This window comes from Oncorhynchus nerka, linkage group LG26 (assembly GCF_034236695.1).
Source record: "Oncorhynchus nerka isolate Pitt River linkage group LG26, Oner_Uvic_2.0, whole genome shotgun sequence".
In the NCBI taxonomy this organism is placed as follows: Eukaryota; Metazoa; Chordata; class Actinopteri; order Salmoniformes; family Salmonidae; genus Oncorhynchus; species Oncorhynchus nerka.
Genome location: NC_088421.1, coordinates 35,610,919 through 35,628,306, shown reverse-complemented (window position 1 = coordinate 35,628,306; position 17,388 = coordinate 35,610,919). Strand labels below are relative to the sequence as shown.

At 41.8% G+C, this 17,388-nt stretch overlaps 1 pseudogene; it reads left to right on the top strand.

The window, feature by feature from the left end:
* Positions 1-17,064, top strand: part of LOC115116905 (nuclear GTPase SLIP-GC-like) — a 54,642-nt pseudogene extending 37,578 nt beyond the window's left edge.
* The last annotated feature ends 324 nt before the right edge of the window (positions 17,065-17,388 follow it).

Here is a 17,388-nt window from a genome sequence, read left to right as displayed (position 1 = left end):
TCTAACTGTCAGCATTCATCTGTCACTATACAATCATGACCACCATGCTCCCCTCCTATATAGGTCAGTCTAACTGTCAGCATTCATCTGTCACTATACAATCATGACCACCATGCACCCCTCCTATATAGGTCAGTCTAACTGTCAGCATTCATCTGTCACTATACAATCATGACCACCATGCTCCCCTCCTATATAGGTCAGTCTAACTGTCAGCATTCATCTGTCACTATACAATCATGACCACCATGCACCCCTCCTATATAGGTCAGTCTAACTGTCAGCATTCATCTGGCACTATACAATCATGACCACCATGCACCCCTCCTATATAGGTCAGTCTAACTGTCAGCATTCATCTGGCACTATACAATCATGACCACCATGCTCCCCTCCTATATAGGTCAGTCTAACTGTCAGCATTCATCTGGCACTATACAATCATGACCACCATGCTCCCCTCCTATATAGGTCAGTCTAACTGTCAGCATTCATCTGTCACTATACAATCATGACCACCATGCTCCCCTCCTATATAGGTCAGTCTAACTGTCAGCATTCATCTGTCACTATACAATCATGACCACCATGCTCCCCTCCTATATAGGTCAGTCTAACTGTCAGCATTCATCTGGCACTATACAATCATGACCACCATGCTCCCCTCCTATATAGGTCAGTCTAACTGTCAGCATTCATCTGTCACTATACAATCATGACCACCATGCTCCCCTCCTATATAGGTCAGTCTAACTGTCAGCATTCATCTGTCACTATACAATCATGACCACCATGCTCCCCTCCTATATAGGTCAGTCTAACTGTCAGCATTCATCTGGCACTATACAATCATGACCACCATGCTCCCTCCTATATAGGTCAGTCTAACTGTCAGCATTCATCTGTCACTATACAATCATGACCACCATGCTCCCCTCCTATATAGGTCAGTCTAACTGTCAGCATTCATCTGGCACTATACAATCATGACCACCATGCTCCCCTCCTATATTGGTCAGTCTAACTGTCAGCATTCATCTGGCACTATACAATCATGACCACCATGCTCCCCTCCTATATAGGTCAGTCTAACTGTCAGCATTCATCTGGCACTATACAATCATGACCACCATGCTCCCCTCCTATATAGGTCAGTCTAACTGTCAGCATTCATCTGGCACTATACAATCATGACCACCATGCTCCCCTCCTATATAGGTCAGTCTAACTGTCAGCATTCATCTGGCACTATACAATCATGACCACCATGCTCCCCTCCTATATAGGTCAGTCTAACTGTCAGCATTCATCTGTCACTATACAATCATGACCACCATGCTCCCCTCCTATATAGGTCAGTCTAACTGTCAGCATTCATCTGTCACTATACAATCATGACCACCATGCTCCCCTCCTATTCATCTGGTCACTCTAATCATGACCACAGCATTCATCTGTCACTATCTGGCACAATCATGACCACCATGCTCCCCTCCTATATTGGTCAGTCTAACTGTCAGCATTCATCTGGCACTATACAATCATGACCACCATGCTCCCCTCCTATATTGGTCAGTCTAACTGTCAGCATTCATCTGGCACTATACAATCATGACCACCATGCTCCCCTCCTATATAGGTCAGTCTAACTGTCAGCATTCATCTGTCACTATACAATCATGACCACCATGCTCCCCTCCTATATAGGTCAGTCTAACTGTCAGCATTCATCTGGCACTATACAATCATGACCACCATGCTCCCCTCCTATATAGGTCAGTCTAACTGTCAGCATTCATCTGGCACTATACAATCATGACCACCATGCACCCCTCCTATATTGGTCAGTCTAACTGTCAGCATTCATCTGGCACTATACAATCATGACCACCATGCTCCCCTCCTATATTGGTCAGTCTAACTGTCAGCATTCATCTGGCACTATACAGTGCCTTGCAAAAGTATTCATGCCCTTAGCATTTTTTTTCTATTTTGTTGTATTACAACCTGTAATTTAAATGGATTTTTATTTGGATTTCATGTAACGGACATTCACAAATTAGTCCAAAATGGTGAAGTGAAATGAAAATATATATATATTTCAAAAAATGATACAAAATTAAAAACGGATAAGTGTTGCGTGCATGTGGATTTACCCCCTTCGCTATGAAGCCCCTAAATAAGATCTGGTACAACCAATTACTTTCAGAAGTCACATAATTAGTTAGATTGCATACAGGTAGACTTTATTTAAGTGTCTCATGATCTGTCACATGATCTCAGTATATCTACACCTGTTCTGAAAGGCCCCAGAGTCTGCAACACCACTAAGCAAGGGGCACCACCAAGCAAGCGGCACCATGAAGACCAAGGAGCTTTCCAAACAGGTCAGGGACAACGTTGTGGAGAAGTGCAGATCAGGGTTGGGATATAAAAAAATATCAGAAACTTTGAACATCCCACGGAGCACCATTAAATCCATTATTAAACAATGGACAGAACATGGCACTACAACAAACCTGCCAAGAGGCGGCCACCCAACAAAACTCACGGACCAGGCAAGAAGGGCATTAATCCGAGAGGCAACAAAAAGACCAAAGATAACCCTGAAAGAGCCGCAAAGCTCCACAACGGAGATGTGAGTATCTGTCCATAGGACCACTTTAAGCCGTACACTCCACAGAGGTGGGCTTTATGGAAGAGTGGCAAGAACAAAGCCATTTCTTAAAAAGCTAACACATTTGGTGTACACCAAAAGGCATATGGAAGACTCCCCAAACATATGAAAGAAAAGGTACTCTGGTCAGATGAGACTAAACTGTAGCTTTTTGGCTATCAAGGAAAATGCTATGTCTGGCGCAAACCCAACTCCTCTCATCACCCCGAGAATACCACCACCATGCTGTGGGGATGTTTTTCATTGGCAGGGACTGGGAAACCGGTCAGAATTGAAAGAATGATGGATGGCGCTAAATACAGGGAAATTCTGAGGGAAACCTGTTTCAGTCTTCCACAGATTTGAGACTGGGATGGGGGTTCACCTTCCAGCAGGACAATGACCATAAGCATACTGCTAAAGCAACACTCTAGTGGTTTAAGGGGAAACGGAATGTCTTGGAATTGCCTAGTCAAAGCCCAGACCTCAATCCAATTGAGAATCTGTGGTATGACTTAAAGATTGCTGTACACGAGCAGAACCCATCCAACTTGAAGGAGCTGGAGCAGTTTTGCCTTGAAGAATGGGAAAAACTCCCAGTGGCTGGATGTGCCAAGCTTATAGAGACATACCCCAAGAGACTGGCAATACAAGAGACTGGTAATTGCTGCAAAAGGTGGCTCTACAAAGTATTGACTTTGGGGGGTGAATAGTTATGCACGCTCAAGTTTCCTGTTTTTTTTGTGTCTTATTTCTTGTTTGTTTCACAATAAAAAGTATTTTGCATCTTCAAAGTGGTAGGCATGTTGTGTAAATCAGATGATACAAACACCCCAAAAATCTATTTTATTTCCAGGTTGTAAGGCAGCAAAATAGGAAAAATGCCAAGGGGGGGTTGAATACTTTGGCAAGCCACTGTAATTCCCTTTAGTATACATGTCACTAGCAATCGTAAAATAATAGTTCTGCAAAATTTGATATTTAGATATTAATTTCCTTAACCCTGAAAACAAGGAATGACTACAATCCACACTTTCCTTTTGTTAGCCATTGCCAGCAAATAATGATTTGGGCATAATATTTATTTAAATCATGCTAAACGGGTGAGATTGGTTTTTAGTCTGAAAAATGCTTAACAAAAAAATAAAGAAATAAAGAAACAAGTTTAACAAAACCAAAGTGTGGATTTCAGTTACAAGGTTCATAGACTGTTTTCAAGGTAAGTAAAAAAAAAAAATAATATCTAAATATGTCAATCCGCTGAACTGTCCCTTTAATAATCATTGGATAGAAGTGACCTCTTAACAATTACTTTTTAATAACTTACTTCGTCAACTTTTTCTCTCTGATTTTTAGAGGCTTCAGATGTACATGGGAAAGGATCCCTAAAGAGAATGCAGGACATACTCGAGAGTCACATTGAGTCATCAAAGAGCACCATGTTCCACGATGCTAAGGGGAAGATGCTGAAGCTCCTAACCAAGCTCAGGGTAGGATACTTTTTATGTCACTGTTTCAATTCAATTATTGAAGTGTTAATATTATCACAATTGGTGTTATGCTCGACGCACTCAGTTTTCCACCACAAAACACCAGAAAACTGCCAAAAATAGTGAAACCAGCTCACCTTCCTTTACAATACTATTTGACTATTACATTTTCAATGTTTAAAAAATATATATTTCTTACAGTATTAAAGGTTTCAGTTCATGTAACAGTTTCATAGCGAATCATGTTACAAGTGGCAACAGGGATGCAAGTGTGCATCGTCTCAATTCTCATTTTGCCCAAAACAGTAGCAGACTGGAGTGATCAGTATCAAACACATCAGCAAGTGGCCTCTCCATAAAGGACTTAGGGGCCAAGTGTTCTTTCAACATAACATTGGCGATGTCTTGTCTTATGTTAACAAGTCTGAGGAGCTGCATAATGGGCAGGTCTCTCTCACGGTTTGCTGCTATGATTGGATAGAGTGAATCAACGCAGCTGTTACTTCGTACAGACAATTCTTCGTAGGCTTTACAATCCTGTGTTACTGGGCAAGTGGGCGTGATTGTAATCCAAACCCAACCCTCATGTATGTAATGAGGACCTCACAAAACTCAGTTTTTGAATATACTGACTTTATTACCAAAATAATCATACTTTTTAGTAAATGATGGCACTGGAATAAATGTGTATGACTAATATCAATGCCAAATAGGCCAATTTCAACCAGAAAAGGTGGTTCTTGCATGCAGTTTCCCTTTAACATAGTTTGTATTTAACTAGGTCAGTTAAGAACAAATTCTTATTTACAATGACAGCCTACCACAGATGACTCTGGGCCAATTGTGCACTGCCCTATGGGACTCCCGATCACAGCTAGATGTGACACAGCCTGGATTTGAACCAGGTACTGCAGTGACATGTCTTGTACTCTGATGCAGTGCGTTAAACATGAGGCACAAATGTAAATGAATCCCTAATCACATGAATGAAATTATTCTCTTCAGAAATTACTTCCTCAAATCAACCAAATAACTAGGGCTTTACAAGGATGGTGAAAACGTTTTGGTACAGGGATATCTCACCCAAACTACAACATTACATATTGGTGACCCTGTAAGCAGTCTATGGACAAGGTACGACAGCAATCCATGCTTTTGTTTTGCTTACCTGGCCACAGTTTCTAATGTTAACCTTTTAACATTTGTGACACAAAGTACACAAGGACATTAAAGGTTATATATTCATGCCACAACCACTGTACTGTCAAAATGATCAAATACAAAATTAGAAAATGTTTACAAAATGTTTATTATGTCTCCTTTTTACTTCCGTTAGGAATACATTGTGCAGGAGCTAAGGTCTAAACTAAAGGAAGCTGTGAAGCAGTCACTCCACAATGAGCTACCTCTCCCAGGTAAATCAAAGAAACTATGAAAGTATAGTTGCTGATGTTTCCATCTCACACGTATGGTTCAAATACATATATACTGCAATATTCCAGGTTATACATGTACAATTTCCATCTGCAAATGTCAATTACAATGTCAAATGTCAATGCCATACCAGTAGTAGTAAAGGAAGGGAAATCATGTTACTGAGTGGTTAAAGTAAGTGTTAGGGTAAGGTTAGAAAAACTAAAACAACACAAATCCCCCAAAAGTAATGTATTTTCTTTGTTGCAGATATATCTGAGCACTATGAGATAGTGAAGAGCGCCCATGAAAAGATGACGGGTAAACCTATCACAGATGTTGAAGATGAGAAATGGTAAAGACTCACTGCTCCACATAAAACCATACATTTGAAAGTTGCCATAGCACTGATGAGCCGCGCTTTAAAACCCCATAAGGTAGCCTAGTGGTTAGAGTGTTGGGCCAATAACTGAGAGATTACTGGATCAAATCCCTGGGCTGACAAGGTAAAAATGTGTAATTCTGCCCCTGAACAAGGCAGTTAACCCCCTGTTCCCTGGTAGGCTGTCAATGTAATTAAGAATTTGTTCTTAATTGACTTGTCTAATTAAATAAATAGGTATCAGGGTCCACAGCTGGTTTTCTACTAAGCTAACATATGGAATAGTTTTAAGAAGGTCATACCAAGGATCATTTAGCTAATTGATTTGGAATGTTAGGATCCCTGTAAGTATCCAATGTTTTATGAAACCTTGAATTTGGACTTACATTGAATAACATATTCATACCAGTGGAGGCTGCTGGGAGGACGGCTCATGATGATGGCTGAAACGGAGAGAAAGGAATGGCATCAAACCATGTTTGTATTTGATACCATTCCACTGATTCCACTCCAGCCATTACCACAAGCCCATCCTCCCCAATTAAGGTTCCACCAACCTCCTGTGACTCATACATGGTAAAAAAAATATAGTTTGTTTTGAAATGTCTGTCCTATATCTGAGAGATATAAGAAGAAACCATGTACGCCACCACAATGGTGAGGTAATATGTACATGTAGGTAGAGTTATTATTATAGTGACTATGCATAGATGATAACAACAGAGAGTAGCAGCAGTGTAAAAGGGGGGGGGGGGGCATGCAAATAGTCTGGGTAGCCATTTGACCAGATGTTCAGGATTCTTACGGCTTGGGGGTAGAAACTGTTTAGAAGCCTCTTGGACCTAGACTTGGGGCTCCGGTACTGCTTGCCGTGCGGTAGCAGAGAGAACACTCTATGAATATGGTGGCTGGAGTCTTTGACAATTTTTAGGGCCTTCCTCTGACACCGCCTGGTATAGAGGTCCTGGATGGCAGGAAGCTTGGCCCAAGTGATGTACTGGGCCGTACCTCTGTAGTGCCTTGTGGTCGGAGGCCAAGCAGTTGCCATACCAGACATATTCCAAATGCAAATGTTACACTTGAAATCAACTCAATACCTTTAATCTGCTTACTTGTAAATCAACTAATGAGGGAATAACACACACCTGGCCATGGAACAGCTGAGCAGTCAACTACTTTATGGAACACCATGGAACAGCTGAGCAGCCAACTACTTTATGGAACACCATGGAACAGCTGAGCAGCCAACTACTTTATGGAACACCATGGAACAGCTGAGCAGCCAACTACTTTATGGAACACCATGGAACAGCTGAGCAGTCAACTACTTTATGGAACACCATGGAACAGCTGAGCAGTCAACTACTTTATGGAACACCATGGAACAGCTGAGCAGTCAACTACTTTATGGAACACCATGGAACAGCTGAGCAGTCAACTACTTTATGGAACACCATGGAACAGCTGAGCAGTCAACTACTTTATGGAACACCATGGAACAGCTGAGCAGTCAACTACTTTATGGAACACCATGGAACAGCTGAGCAGTCAACTACTTTATGGAACACCATGGAACAGCTGAGCAGTCAACTACTTTATGGAACACCATGGAACAGCTGAGCAGTCAACTACTTTATGGAACACCATGGAACAGCTGAGCAGTCAACTACTTTATGGAACACCATGGAACAGCTGAGCAGCCAACTACTTTATGGAACACCATGGAACAGCTGAGCAGTCAACTACTTTATGGAACACCATGGAACAGCTGAGCAGTCAACTACTTTATGGAACACCATGGAACAGCTGAGCAGCCAACTACTTTATGGAACACCATGGAACAGCTGAGCAGCCAACTACTTTATGGAACACCATGGAACAGCTGAGCAGTCAACTACTTTATGGAACACCATGGAACAGCTGAGCAGTCAACTACTTTATGGAACACCATGGAACAGCTGAGCAGCCAACTACTTTATGGAACACCATGGAACAGCTGAGCAGCCAACTACTTTATGGAACACCATGGAACAGCTGAGCAGCCAACTACTTTATGGAACACCATGGAACAGCTGAGCAGTCAACTACTTTATGGAACACCATGGAACAGCTGAGCAGCCAACTACTTTATGGAACACCATGGAACAGCTGAGCAGCCAACTACTTTAAGGAACACCATGGAACAGCTGAGCAGCCAACTACTTTATGGAACAGCTGAGCAGTCAACTACTTTATGGAACACCATGGAACAGTTGAGCAGCCAACTACTTTATGGAACACCATGGAACAGCTGAGCAGTCAACTACTTTATGGAACACCATGGAACAGCTGAGCAGTCAACTACTTTATGGAACACCATGGAACAGCTGAGCAGTCAACTACTTTATGGAACACCATGGAACAGCTGAGCAGTCAACTACTTTATGGAACACCATGGAACAGCTGAGCAGTCAACTACTTTATGGAACACCATGGAACAGCTGAGCAGTCAACTACTTTATGGAACACCATGGAACAGCTGAGCAGTCAACTACTTTATGGAACACCATGGAACAGCTGAGCAGTCAACTACTTTATGGAACACCATGGAACAGCTGAGCAGTCAACTACTTTATGGAACACCATGGAACAGCTGAGCAGTCAACTACTTTATGGAACACCATGGAACAGCTGGAACTACTTTATGGAACACCATGGAACAGCTGAGCAGTCAACTACTTTATGGAACACCATGGAACAGCTGAGCAGTCAACTACTTTATGGAACACCATGGAACAGCTGAGCAGCCAACTACTTTATGGAACACCATGGAACAGCTGAGCAGTCAACTACTTTATGGAACACCATGGAACAGCTGAGCAGTCAATTACTTTATGGAACACCATGGAACAGCTGAGCAGCCAACTACTTTATGGAACAGCTGAGCAGTCAACTACTTTATGGAACACCATGGAACAGTTGAGCAGCCAACTACTTTATGGAACAGCATGGAACAGCTGAGCAGTCAACTACTTTATGGAACACCATGGAACAGCTGAGCAGTCAACTACTTTCTGGAACACCATGGAACAGCTGAGCAGTCAACTACTTTATGGAACACCATGGAACAGCTGAGCAGCCAACTACTTTAAGGAACACCATAAAGTACAGACGTTTGTGAGAAGACTGATTTACTGTATAGCTCCTGGTCTGACATCCACCACTGAGTTCTGCCACCTTCCACCACAGATGAAGAATGCCATAATGGATTGAGATGCAGCCCATGCAAAATAAAACAGATATCTTTAGCATTAACAGAGATTTTTATGGAGATTTTTTAAATGAAAATTAGATTTACGCGTGGTTGCGGACATCGACACTAGGGCAGTGGCGTAGCACAATTTCGCGGGGCCCCCAGCAAGGTCAGAGCAAGCCTCCTCAACCCCCGCAAAACAATTATGTATGACATTTTGGGGGGGATATTTTTGGGGTTGCCATGGGGCAAAGAGAACAATTTCCAATTTTTCAGGTAATGTAATGCTATTATACATATTTTGCCATGAGGCTGGGAATATTTATTAATTACATGCCTCCCCCCACTTTTTTTTCAGAATCTATAAAAAATGTGATCTTAGGGGAGTTAGCCATCACTGACGGTGTTCACAACATGTACCCAAAACAGATATTTTTGTCTCTAAAAATAAAAGTTCAATACAAAAAAAATCTATATAAGGAAAAGGATTCATTTGAAAATCCACAATAAAAGCACAACCATTCTATCAGATCTTTCAGCACTCTGACGGTGTTAACGTTAGACTAAAATGTGGCGGAGTTGATGTTTCATGGACTTGGCAAAAATTCAAATGTTCTTCTTCACTCATGTGGTAAACACAGCAACAATTTGCATGTCGTTTTTCCTCAGTTGCTTTATGACTGTAAAACCTAATTAAATGTAACATTTTTAACCAAAATTCATTTTATCTATCAGGAATATGGAGTTGACAGTTTATGGTTGTGACCATGGTGATTTCACTATTGTTTGTTTAAATCTATCAAAAGTAGAGAACTTTACAGACCATGAGTGGTCTTGTTGTGGTACATGTAATGAGGACAAGAATAAGGGGTCCTTATGGTATAGCTGACCATGCTCATTCCTGATTCATTTAGGATTTAGACAAATCTGATGGACACATCTTTTAGGAATCAAAGTGTTGAGATAAATATTCTCAAAAGTCAGAGGGTTATTGCACAAAATGACATACTATCATTTTTCAGTTACTATCCACTATTGACAGTTTTTAAAACTTGAAACCCTTTTTTGCTTTTAGTCCTTCGCTCAAAAACAAATATTTTCTTTATAAAATGACCCAAAACTTATTACAAAAAATGATTTTGTATTGTATTTTATTTGACCCACAATTTCGATCTTGTCTCATCGCTGCAACTCCCCAAAGGGCTCGGGAGGCGAAGGTCAAGTCATGTGTCCTCCGAAACATGACCTGCCAAACCGCGCTTCTTAACACTGGCCCGCTTAACCCGGAAGCCAGCCACACCAACGTGTCGGAGGAAACATCGTTCAACTGACGACCGAGGTCAGCCTGCAGGCACCAGGCCCGCCACGAGAGCGAGATGAGCCAAGTAAAGCCCCCACGGTGCTGGGCCAATTGTGCGCTGCCCTATGGGACTCCCGATCACAGCCATTTGTGATACAGGATCGAACCCGGGTCTGTAGTGACGCCATTTGGTAGGCCCCACCAAAACGTAAATTTATAACTCAAATACTGCAAGGATTATTTAATTTAAAAAAAATGTACTATAAAAATACAGCTTCCCTGCCAGACAAGTATTGTCCCGACTTTGAAGAATCCCTGTACTGATTCCCTGCTATTCTACAAAGTTTGCCATGAGGATGAGAGAAAATGTTGCAGTTTTAAAGCAAATTTTCTGAAATTGTTTTTAATTTTCAATCGCGCTATAACACGGATCTTTGGAAATACAGATTGAATTTTGCCCTAAGCTGTCAAAGGACCAAGTCAACTATAATGTTGTTGTTGTTTTTCAGTGATGATGTGAAGTGACTAGACAGTGGCATTTATACCATTCTGATGATGTATTCTGTATGTCTGTGTTGTCCTCCATGTCCTCTATAAAGACTCTGAATGATTTGCCTTTACAATTAGCTTACAGACACATATCAACAAATACTTTTGTTTGTGCTGGTCTTTTATTTAGTATTTATTCTGAATTCAATTACTTACAGAACTTCTTTTTTTTTATCATTGTAGTGTTCCAGAACACAGCTCGGGGAAGGAAACGACATCTGAGCAGGTAACTGCCAAAATAAAGTTAACACCAACATAAAGTCTCTTAATAGGGCGTTGGGCCACCATGACCACGAGCCAGAACAGCTTGGCATAGATTCTACAAGTGTCTGGAACTCTATTGGTGGAATCCGACACCATTTTCAAACAAAAGATTCCATAAATTGGTGTTTTGTTGATGGTGGTAGAAAACGTAGACTCAGGCATCCCTCCAAAATCTCCCAGAAGTGTTCAATTGGGTTGAGATCTGGTGACGTAAACAGCCGTGGCTTACGGCTCACATTGTTTTCATGCTCATCAAACCATTCAGTAACCACTCGTGTCCTATGGATGGGAGCATTGTCATCCTACGGGGGGGCATAGCTATGGTAGCCGAAAATAATGGTGAAAATAATTTGTAATATCTTTATTTTATTTCACCTTTATTTAACCAGGTAGGCAAGTTGAAAACAAGTTCTCATTTACAACTGCGAGCTGGCCAAGATAAAGCATAGCAGTGTGAACAAACAAAACACAAAGTTACACATGGAGTAAACAATAAACAAGTCAATAACACAGTAGAAAAAAGAAAGAGTCTATATACATTGTGTGCAAAAGGCATGAGGTAGGCAAATAATTACAATTTAGCGGATTAACACTGGAGTGATAAATGATCAGATGGTCATGTGCAGGTAGAGATACTGGGGTGCAAAAGATCAGAAAAGTAAATAAATAAAAACAGTATGGGGATGAGGTAGGTGAATTGGATGGGCTATTTCCCGATGGACTATGTACAGCTGCAGCGATCGGTTAGCTGCTCAGATAGCAGATGTTTAAAGTTGGTGAGGGAGATAAAAGTCACCAACTTCAGTGTTTTTTGCAATTCGTTCCAGTCACAGGCAGCAGAGAACTGGAAGGAAAGGCGGCCAAATGAGGTGTTGACTTTAGGGATGATCAGTGAGATACACCTGCTGGAGCGCGTGCTACGGGTGGGTGTTTCCATCGTGACCAGTGAACTGAGATAAGGCGGAGCTTTACCTAGCATGGACTTGTAGATGACCTGGAGCCAGTGGGTCTGGCGACGAATATGTAGCAAGGGCCAGCCGACTAGAGCATACAGGTCGCAGTGGTGGGTGGTATAAGGTGCTTTAGTAACAAAACGGATGGCACTGTGATAAACTGCATCCAGTTTGCTGAGTAGAGTATTGGAAGCTATTTTGTAGATGACATCGCCGAAGTCGAGGATCGGTAGGATAGTCAGTTTTACCAGGGCAAGTTTGGCGGCGTGAGTGAAGGAAGCTTAGTTGCGAAATAGAAAGCTGACTCTAGATTTGATTTTAGATTGTAGATGTTTGATATGAGTCTGGATGGAGAGTTTACAGTCTAGCCAGACACCTAGGTACTTATAGATGTCCACGTATTCTAGGTCGGAAACCATCCAGGGTGGTGATGCTAGTCGGGTGTGCGGGTGCAGGCAGTTTTACTAGCGTTTAAGAGCAGTTGGAGGCCACGGAAGGAGTGTTGTATGGCATTGAAGCTGAGGTGCAAGTAGAGATATTGTGGTGCAAAGGAGCAAAATAAATAACAGAATGGGGGAGAAGGTAGTTGGATGGGATATTTGCAAATGGGCTATGTACAGGTGCAGTGATCTGTGAGCTGCGTTGACAGCTGGGGCTTAAAGTTAGTGAGGGAGATATGAGTCTCCAGCTTCAGTGATTTTTGCAGTTAGTTCCAGTCATTGGCAGCAGAGAACTGGAAGGAAATGCAGCCAAATGAGGAATTGGCTTTGGGGGTGACCAGTGAGATATAACAGCTGGAGCACGTGCTACAGGTGGGTGCTGCTATGGTAACCAGTGAGCTGTGAGCTAGCAAAGCTATCAAAGACTTATAGATGACCTGGAGCCAGTGGGTTTTGGTGCCGAATATGAAGCGAGGGCTAGCCAACAAGATCATACAGGTTGCAGTGGTGGGTAGTATATGGGGCTTGGTGACAAAATGGATGGCACTGTGATAGACTAGATCCAATTTGCTGAGAAGTGTTGGAGGCTATTTTGTAAATGGCATCGCTGAAGTCAAGGATCGGTAGGATAGTCAGTTTTACAAGGGTATGTTTGGCAGCATGAGTGAAGGATGCTTTGTTTGTGAAATAGGATGCCGAATCTAGATTTAATTTTGGATTGGAGATGTTTAATGTGAGTCTGGAAGGAGAGTTTACAGTCTAACCAGACACCTAGGTATTTGTAGTTGTCCACATATTCTAAATCAGAACCGTCCAGAGTAGTGATGCTGGACAGGCGGGCAGGTGTGGGCAGTGATCGGTTGAAGAGCATGCATTTAGTTTTACTTGCATTTAAGAGCAGATGGAAGCCACGGAAGGAGTGTTGTATGGCATTGAAGCTCGTCTGGAGGTTAGTTAACACAGTGTCCAAAGAAGGGCCAGAAGTATACAAAATAGTGTCGTCTGCGTAGAGGTGGATCCGAGAATCCCCAGAAGCAAGAGCGACAACATTGATGTATACAGAGAAAAGAGTCGGCCTGAGAATTAAACCCTGTGGCACCCCCATAGAGACTGCCAGAGGTCCGGACAACAGGCCCCCCGGTTTGACACAGTGAACTGTGTCGGAGAAGTAGTTGGTGAACCAGGCAAGGCAGTCATTTGAGAAACCAAGGCTGTTGAGTCTGCCAATAAGAATGTGGTGACTGACAGAGTCGAAAGCCTTGGCCAGGTCGAGGAAAACAGCTGCACAGTATTGTCTCTTATGATATCGTTTAGGACCTTGAGCGTGGCTGAGGTGCACACATGACCAGCTCAGAAACCAAATTGCGTAGTGGAGAAGGTACGGTGGGATTCTAAATGGTCGGTGATCTGTTTGTTAACTTGGCATTTGAAGACCTTAGAAAGGCAGGGTAGGATACAGTGGGGCAAAAAAGTATTTAGTCAGCCACCAATTGTGCAAGTTCTCCAACTTAAAAAGATGAGAGAGGCCTGTAATTTTCATCATAGGTACACTTCAACTATGACAGACAAAATGAGAAAAGAAAATCCAGAAAATCACATTGTAGGATTTTTTAAATTAATTAATTTCATTTTTGTATAGGCTCTACAATGAAATAAGGCAATAATTACAAACCAAAACAGCAATGGACAAGGCATATTGACATTAGGGAGAGGCATGCGTGGCCGAGTGATCATTGGGTCCAGTGAGTAGCTGGGCGAGCTGGAGATACTGCGATTCAGACAGCTAGCAGGCCGGGGATAGCAGGCAAACAGAAGGGCATTAGAGGGACGTTGCGATGGAATTACTCAGTTGTAGCCCCTTCGTGCGGTTACGTCGGCAGATCAGTCTTGATGGATCAGCAGGGCTCCGTGTAGTAAAAGGGTCCAGGCCAATTGACAAAATAGGTATTGTAGCCCCCCCAAAAAATTGTTTTAATAAAAAATAAATAAATATAAAAACGGAAAATAATTGGCTGCTGGAATTCTTCAGCTAACAGTCCGGTGAGCTCCAGACAGATAGCGGGCCGCGGCTAGCAGGCTAGCAGATGGGCATTCACAGGCTAGCAGATGGGGACGTCGCGATGGGAGAGCCAGTTGAAATCCCTCTCAGGCGGATTATGTCTGTAGTCCATTCGTGAAGGATCGACGGGGCTCCGTATCGGCAATAAAAGTGGTCCAGGCCAATTGGTAAAATAGGTATTGTAGCCCAAGGAGTAGCTGATGGACCTCTTCAGCTAGCCGGGAGATGGGCCTAGCATAGGCTAGCTCCAGGCTAGTTGGTGGTTGCTTCGGGACAGAGACGTTAGCCAGGAGAAGCCAATCAGATAGCAGCTAGATAGCTGCGATGATCCAGGTGAAAAGGTTCAGAGCTTGCGGTAGGAATCCGGAGATATGGAGATAAATAAGTCCAATTTGCTCTGGTTTGAGTCGCGCTGTGCAGACTGGCTAGAGTTAGCTGATGACCGCTAGCAGTGGCTAGCTGACTACTAGCTACTTAGCTGGCTAGCTTCTATTGGGGGTTCCGGTTCAAAAGTAAAGAAAATTGCAGAATCATTCCACATTGGGTGAGGCGGATTGCAGGAGAGTATGTTGAAGTTGAGGTTAAGAAAAATATAAAAAAATATGTGCGAAGAAAAATATAATGGCCTGCCCAGCATTTTATACATGCCCCTAAGCATGATGGGATATTCATTACTTAACTAACTCAGGAATCACACCTGTGTGGAAGCTCCTGCTTTCAAAATACTTTGTTTCCATTATTTTGACAGTTACCTGTACATTAGTTGAAGAAAAGTTTAAAATCAAATCACACTGTGAGATTAGAGTGAGGTTGATGGTCATTTTGCACATTGCACAATTATTTTGCGATACAAAACTTTTCCCCAGAGTGTATATAAAAGGATGTTTGTGATATATCTTGTTTCTGTTTCACCTCTTAAATGGTTGTAGAATCCACTAACAGGACTACACAGGTCTCAATTTGTTGATGGAAGGCCGTGTGATTCCCACCAACAGGTTCCACTTCGAAACAACAGGAATAATGAGAAGAAAAAGAGAAGTGTGAAGGATGTTCATGCAGGTAAAAGCCATCCTTGCTATAGGCTGTGTTTGTTCTAATTAAATATTTTCTGCAACCATTACTATACGAGTTGATGCTTTCTTCTGAACACTGTACTAAGTGGCTCTTTCAACTGAAATCCCAGATGCTGCGTTTGTGGATAAGCACATGAGTGCACTAATCAAGAGAGTCACAATGGTAATGGCTATAGCAGATGACCTACTGGGAGAGGACATGATCCAAGATGAAATGTATTCGATTATTGATGTAGCCGAGACCAGTGAGAAAAAAATGAGAGTTATGTACAAGGCTCTACGCTCAGGAGGACCACTGATTAAATCAGCCTTCTACACAGCTCTCCAAACGAATGAACCTAATCTTGTCAAGGACTTGGGTAAGAACAATAGATACTATTTACACCCTGTGATTACCCTAACACATAGTGTGCATTGTGATGTACAGTACACATCATATATTTTCACATTCTTCTCCCATTTTAAGCTTCCCCCTGAAGACAGACCTGGCTTGGGTTGGTCCTCAAGTGCTGGACAAAGGGCAGCAGGCAGTCTCACCGGCTGTGGGACAGCAGCGGAGTTACTATCCTCCTAATGCCCCTATAGGTGTCGGGGGATATAATCAACTAGCTCTATCATCCTCTTTTGTTGTTGTGGCTTTATGCTAACTGAAATATGCGCTCTTGCAATCTGCTATAGCCTGGTACTTTGTTTTCCTCAGAATGTTTTGTGTGTTTTGTTTTTATCAAACCCATCTTTAGTGTTCTTACTGTATGTGTAAGGGAAAATTACAACACAAAACTGGTTAAATATGATGTTAGTTAAAAAAACTTGTGCATGCATAAATACTTGAGGACAACAGAGGGACAAACAGGTTGAGTAGCATATATGCTTGTTAATTGATTTATGCATTATTTTAAATATTTGGTGTATAATACAATCATGAAAAGTTTGTCACAATTTATTTGACCAGAGGACAATACCAGTGGAAACAGTGCCATGAAGTAAAGGGCAACCCAAGATAAAATATTGATCATGTATGTAACGTTTTGTTTTAGATGTGAACTTGATTATACCAATGAATTGTGTTTATCTCTGTTGTAGCTTAACTTCTGATTTTATTATGACGCCTGGTTTATTTCATCATTCATTCTGTTTGTTCAAAGTAATCTCTAAATCATCATTATATCTTCAACTAATTTTACATTGTATGTTTCTGAGTTGAATGTCTCATTGTTTCATTTTTTCCTCAATAAAAATAAATGTTAAAAGTCCCATAGAAATAATATATATCTCACATGAATACTACACAGTCAATTTAAATATCAACATTTAATACGGTGATTCTGCAATAAATACATCATGCATAGGCCTATAAACTGTATTGTGTTAAACAAACAAATTACAACAAAAAGTCAGCAATGACGATCTGTATACAACAACAACACCAGAAATCCTTCACTGCTACATAAGGCTATGTATGGTGACGTAGTGCTGCTTAAGCAGATCAATGAGTCAGTTATTAATATACAAATCCCCCTAGAAAATGACTCCGGGTCAGTATCAAAGTCTCTCCCAGAATGACACGTTAATTACAT